Source organism: Crocodylus porosus, unplaced genomic scaffold (genome assembly GCF_001723895.1).
Source record: "Crocodylus porosus isolate Cpor-Errol unplaced genomic scaffold, CroPor_comp1, whole genome shotgun sequence".
NCBI lineage: Eukaryota > Metazoa > Chordata > Crocodylia > Crocodylidae > Crocodylus > Crocodylus porosus.
Genome location: NW_017728948.1, coordinates 74,690,463 through 74,696,665, shown reverse-complemented (window position 1 = coordinate 74,696,665; position 6,203 = coordinate 74,690,463). Strand labels below are relative to the sequence as shown.

The 6,203-nt window shown below is 52.6% G+C and overlaps 1 long non-coding RNA gene across 1 annotated transcript in view; it reads left to right on the top strand.

Moving 5' to 3' along the window:
* The first annotated feature begins 361 nt into the window (after positions 1-361).
* Positions 362-6,203, top strand: part of LOC109321994 — a 9,124-nt gene continuing 3,282 nt past the window's right edge. The window contains exon 1 of the long non-coding RNA XR_002104268.1: positions 362-382. This is a non-coding gene — a long non-coding RNA (uncharacterized LOC109321994). The remainder of the gene's footprint in view (positions 383-6,203) is intronic.

Below are 6,203 nucleotides of genomic sequence, written 5' to 3'. Positions count from 1 at the left end.
CTGGAAGGGACCTCAGAAAATCATCAAGTCCAGCCCCCTGCCCCAGGGGTAGGAAGTCAGCAGGGATCATAGGATCCTAGCAAGATAAACATCCAAATGTCTACTGAAGGCGTTAAAAGTAGTGCTTGAACCACCTCTGGCGGCAGTCTATTCCAAACCTTGGGGGCTTGGACAGTAAAGAAGTTCTTCCTTATAGAGTCATAGATGTTAGGGTCAGAAGGGACCTCAATAGATCATTGAGTCCGACCCTCTGCCTAGGCAGGAAAGAATGCTGGGTTCAGATGATCCCAGCCAAATGTCTATCTAACCTCCTCTTGAAGATCCCCTAACCTCCTCTTGAAGACCCCCTGAAATGTCCAGCCTGAAATGGTCATGTAGGAGTGTGTGACCATTCAAGCTTATCATCCCTTGGGTTGCTCTAGTGAACAGATGTTCCCCAAGATCCTGGTGAGCGACCCTGATAAACTATAGGTGGCCACCAGATCACCCCTGGGACTGCGCTTTTCCAGGCTGAAGAGTCCCATGGCTCTCAGCCTCTCATCATAAGGTCTGTTTTCCTGACCTTTGTTCATGCATGTGGCTCTCCTCTGCACTCTCTCAAGCTTCTCCACATCCTTATTTGAATTGTGGAGCCCAAAACTGGACTCAGTACTGCAGCTGCGGCCTCACCAAGGCCAAGTACAACAGGAGAATGACGTCCTGAGATTTGCTTGAGAACCATCTATGGATGCAAGCCAGCATTTTGTTCACTTTACTAGCCACAGCATCACACTGGAGACTCATGTTCATCTTGCGGTCAGTCGTGTCCCCCAAGTCCCTTTTGCCCATAGTGTTAGCCAGTGTAGCACTGCTGAGCCTATTAGCATGCCGCAGGTTTTTCTTCCCAAAGTGCAGAACCTTGCATTTTTTGGTATTAAACACGATCAGGTTCTTGTTCACCCATTTCCTGAGCCTGTCAAGATCATTCTGGATCACCTTCCTGTCCTCAGGTGTGGACGCTTTACCCCAGAGTTTGGTGTCATCAGCAAACTTGGCCAGTCCGCTTCTGACACCAATGTCCACATCATTAATGAAGATGTTGACTAGTGTAGGCCCAAGGACAGAGCCTTGAGGGACCCCACTGGTCACAGGGCACCACAAGATTGACTTCCATCAACCACCATCCTCTGGGTCCTACCATGGAGCCAGTTCCCCAGCCAGTAAATTGTGGTGAGGCCAAGGCCACAGTTAGCCAGTTTTGCTAAGAGGTGATCATGGGATACCAGATCGAAGGCATTTTTAAAGTCAAGATATATGACATCAATCTCTTCCCCCTTGTCCAGGTGATAGGTCATCTGGTCGTAAAAGGAAATAAGATTGGTCAAGCAAGACCCACCCACAACAAACCCCTGCTGGCTCTCCCTCAGGATGTTGCCATCAGCCAGTCTGTTAAGAACGGCCTTTTTAATAAACGTTTCTAAGACCTTCCCTGGGATAGCAGTCAGGTTGATGGGCCTGTAGTTTGCTAGATCCACTTTCCTCCCTTTCTTGAAGATAGGCACCACATTGGCCTTCTTCCAGTCCTTGGGCACTTCACCTGAGTGCCAGAGGCTGAGCTATGATGCTAACCAGCTCCCTGAATACCTTGGGGTGTAAACTGTCAGGGCCAGCTGACTTGAAGGTATCCAGCCTCTCAAGGCGTTCCTTCACAAGGCCTGATGGAGGGCAGGGAATCTCCCTCACCTGGGCCTCCCTGTTCCATCATGGGCATGGGCATCCCATGGGACTGATGGAAGACCACCACAAAGTACCCATTTAGCAAGTTGGCTTTTTCCTGGGCGTCCGTTGTCGGTTGTCCCATCTGGTTTAGCAGGGGTCCAATGTTGCCTTTGCTTTTCCTCTGGCTCCCCACATATCTGAAAAAGGACTTTTTATTGTCCTTGATGCTTGTAGCTAGTTGGAGTTCCGTTGCAGCCTTGGCTTTCCCGGTTCACTCCCTGCAGGCCCATACCAGTGCAGAATATTCCTCCATGGAGGGGGATCCAGTCCTCCATTTTTGTAGCTCTGCCTTTTTAGATGCAGGAGGTCTGCTAGTTCCCTGGAGAGCAAAGGGGGCTGCTGTGCCCTTTTGCTGCCTTTCCTCCATGATGAAATAGACTGCTTGTGCATCCAGGATCGCTCCTTTGAGGAGCAACCACTCATCCTGAACTCCCCTCCCTTTTGGGCTGTGGCCCTTTAAGGCCTCACTGAGAAGCCTCCTGAGCTTGTCAAAGTCAGCTTTCCTGAAGTTGAGGACTTCTGTATTGCTAACTGACTTGCCTGCTTTGCAGTGGATGGTGAAGGTGATCAGCTCATGGTCACTGTCACCCAGCTTCTCTTCAATCATTAGGTCACTGATTAGGTCATCTCCCATTGCCAGAACCAGGTTGAGCAGTGCTTTACCTCTCATCACCCTGTAGACTTCTTGCATCAGATAGAGCTCATCCACACATGAGAGAAAGCTTTGCGACCACTCAGGTTTGGCCAAGGGCTCTTCCCATGAGATGTCTGGGTAGTAGAAGTCTCCCATCACAACCATGCACTGGGAACATGTGGCCTCAGCCAATTCCCTGGCAAACTCCTGCTCAAGCTCTTGGTCCTGGGTAGGAGGTCTGTAGTAGACTCCCACCATTGTGTCCCCTGTGCCGTGTTCTCCATGGATTTTAACCCAGAGGGTCTCCAGTTGTCCACCCTGGGTGCCAATGTCAGCTTGGCCTGCTGGCTTTGCATGGGTTGCTTGATGGACCAGCAGTGGCAGTGGTCCCACTCATCCCCTGGCGGACTTAGTTTAAAGCCCAGTGGAGCAGGTCAGCCAATCTGGCTGAGAACAGCCTCCTCCCCAAAGGAGAGAGGTGGAGGCCATCCCTTCCCAGCAACTCACTGCCTCTCTCACCAAAGAGTGGACTTTGGTCATGGAAGCCAAAGCCTTCCCGATGACACCAGTGCCATAGTCTTTGGTTCACTACCTCGATCCCCCTCTCCCTCTTCAGCCTGTAGCCTGAAACTGGGAGGATCAATGAAAACACCACTTGAGCCCCCAACCACTTAAGCCTTGCTCCCAAATCCCTGTAGCACTTCATGACCCAGCTGGGAGCACTCCAAGCTGTTCCATTTGTGCCCACATGGATAAGGAGCATAGGGTTGTGGTCAGTGGACTGAAGGAGCTCAGGGATCTTCTCTGCAATGTCTTGGATTTGGGCTCCTGGGAAGCAGCAGGTTTCCTGAGCTCAGGGGTAGGGGTGGCAGATTGCCCCCTCAGTCCCCCTCAGGACGGAGATCATTGGGTCCAGCCCCTTTGCATCAGGCATGAAAGACAACTGGAGTCAAGTGACCCCAAGCAAGGTGCCTGTCCAGTCTCCTCTTGAAGATTTCCAGGGTAGGCAGTTGCGCACATCTGGAGGGAGCTTATCCCATGGTCTGGACACACTAACTGTGAAGAATTTTTTCCTAATGTTGGGCCTGAAACAGTCTTCCAGGAGTTTGTGACTGTCGCAATGCACGCGGGTGCCCTGATCCTAAAAGCAGAAATGGCAGGAGACAGACCCCTAGTGGTGAGAAGGGGAAGGCTCAACTGCCAGTCACCAGGGCAGCACAGGTGCTGGTTGCCAGGGAAACCAAGGGGGTCAGCTGACAGGAAGGGGCAGGGCTTGGCCCCTTCTTAAGCCCAAGCATAAGGCCAGGTGAGCAGTTCCCCTCCAACAGCGAAGCAAGGGGAAGCTCGGCCAGCATGCAGGGAAAGGGGGAACATAGTCTGCAGGAGCATCCCCTGGTTGCAGCGGAGTCGAAGTATTTTTCTGGGAGGGACAGAACACGGATTGTTGACCAGGCGGTTTAGTTTACATCATAGCCCAGGGGTTTTGTGTTTACTATTTTAACCAGAGGACCGAGTGAGGCTATTAGGGGGTGGAGGAGGCCTCATAGGCATGCCATGGTAGCGTGGGGTTTCCTGGCACCAGAGAGGGTGCAGCATTGTTTGGGGGCAGATTGGCCCCAGCCCGGGAGCCCCGGAGCTAGGGGGCAGTGAGGAGCCCCGGAGCGAGAGGGTGCAGTAGGGAGCCCCGGAGTGAGCGGGGGAAGCAGGGAGCCCAGGAGCAAGAGAGGGCAGTGAGAAGAGGCACTGAGAAGCCCAGAGCTAGAAGGTGGAGAGGAGCACTGGAGCAAGAGGGGGCAGAGAGGAGCCCTGGAGTGAGAGGGGGCAGAGAGGGGCCCCAGAAGTAAAGAAGAGGGCCAAGGCATAGGGCAAACCATGTCAAGTACCATCTGCGAAGCTTAGGCTGCGGTGTAGGGGAGGAAAAGGAGCCGCAGGTAACGCCCCCTGACACCGGGCATATAAAGTGGGCAGCCTCCCGCTAATTATATCACTCAATCAATTAAGATCAAGGTGTGGCAGGTAAGTAAGCAGGTGGTTAGCCCAAGACAGGAAGGCAGAGCCACCAACAGAAAGGCTCCAGCGCGCCAGACCTGTTACAGTGGTGCATTGGCTGGGAAGGCTTTATACGGCAGCATGCACCATAAGAGGCTGGTTTGCCCGTGTAAAGAAGAGAGCCCTTGGGCCCATGCAGAGGAAGGAGCAAGCAGTGGAGCAATTGCATCGAAAGGTGCAGGACCTACTGGACCAAGCCATAAGGCAACAGGCCCTGTTGTCCACCGTGGTGGAAAGCACGAGACACCTGTAAACGATGCAGGTAGAACTGTGCAGCTACGGTGCCCGAGTTGCCCCTGAGGTGGGGGATGATCCCCCACCCTTGTTGACAGAAGTAGTAGTAGAGTGGAAAAGAGTCACGGCTATACTGGACTTGGGCTCCAAGCAGACCGTGGTGCGGAGCGACATATTGCCAACAAGGGAGAGGGGAAGAGGGGACCGCATAAGCATGCAGTGCTGGTGCAGGGATGCCCTCAATTTTGACAGGGTGAAGGTCACTCTGCAACTAGGCAACAAGACCTGCCCAATGTTAGTAGGGGTCTCAGACCATTTACCCTACCCAGTAGTACTGGGCTGCAACCGGCCCGAATTGCTAGAGGAAATAGCTAATGTGAGGTGCAAAGAGACCACAGAGGATTTCATGGGTGAAACTGAGCAGTCTCCTCACGAGGAGAGAGTGGAACAAAGACTAGACGTCATCTGTTTGTGGGAAGATGAGCACTTTCAATTAAAACAGAGTCGAGAGTCGGATTTTCGGTGGGCGCTACAAGAACACCTCGCACGGAAAGACGACGAGGTATTACAATGAGAACTAATGAAAAGAACTCCAAGGTTCGAGGTAAGAGACAGCCTCCTATACCGGATCGAGCGAGGGAAACCAGAAGGAGGGGAGGTCGCCCAGCTGTTGGTTCCCTGGCAATACCGACGGGCCTTATTGAAAGTGGCGCATGAACTCCCCATGGGCGGGCATTTGGGCTGGGACAAAACAGAGGCGCGCATCCGGGCAAGATTTTTTTGGCCAGGACTGGTGTGGGAAGTCGCATGATATTGTGCTTCATGTCCCAACTGCCAAAAAGTGAACCCCAGGCTGCCCCCAAAGGCTCCTTTGATTCCAATGCCTCTGGTAGAGGTCCCCTTTGAGAGGGTAGCAGTGGACATCGTGGGGCCACTTCCCTGGAGTAGCACAGGCAACCAATATATATTAGTGCTACTAGACTATGCGACTAGGTACCCGGAAGCAGTACTGATGTGGATGGTGTCTGCACTGAAGGTAGCGAATGAGCTAGTGAAGATCTTCTCCCGAGCAGGGCTTCTGAAAGAAATACTGACTGATCAAGGGATGAACTTTACATCCCGCATGTTTGAAGGAGTGAGTAAAGCCTTGGGGATCAAACATCTAAAGACAGCCATGTATCATCCACAAACAGATGGGCTCGTGGAACGTTTCAATCAGACACTAAAGCAAATGCTGAAAAAGTTTGTGGTTGAGAGCCCACAGAATTGGGACAAAATGGTACCCCCTCTGTTATGTGCAGTAAGAGAAGCACCTCAGGCCTCGACTGGGTTCTCACCGTTTGAGTTGTTATAGGGCTGGCAACCAAGGAGAATTCTGGACCTAATTAAGGAGGGTTGGGAGGAACAGCAGCATAGAGACCAGAACGTCCTCCAATTTCATAGATTTCATAGACATCAGGGCTGGAAGGGACCTCGGGAGATCATCGAGTCCAGCCCCCTGCCCAAAGGGCAGGAAGTCAGCTGGGGT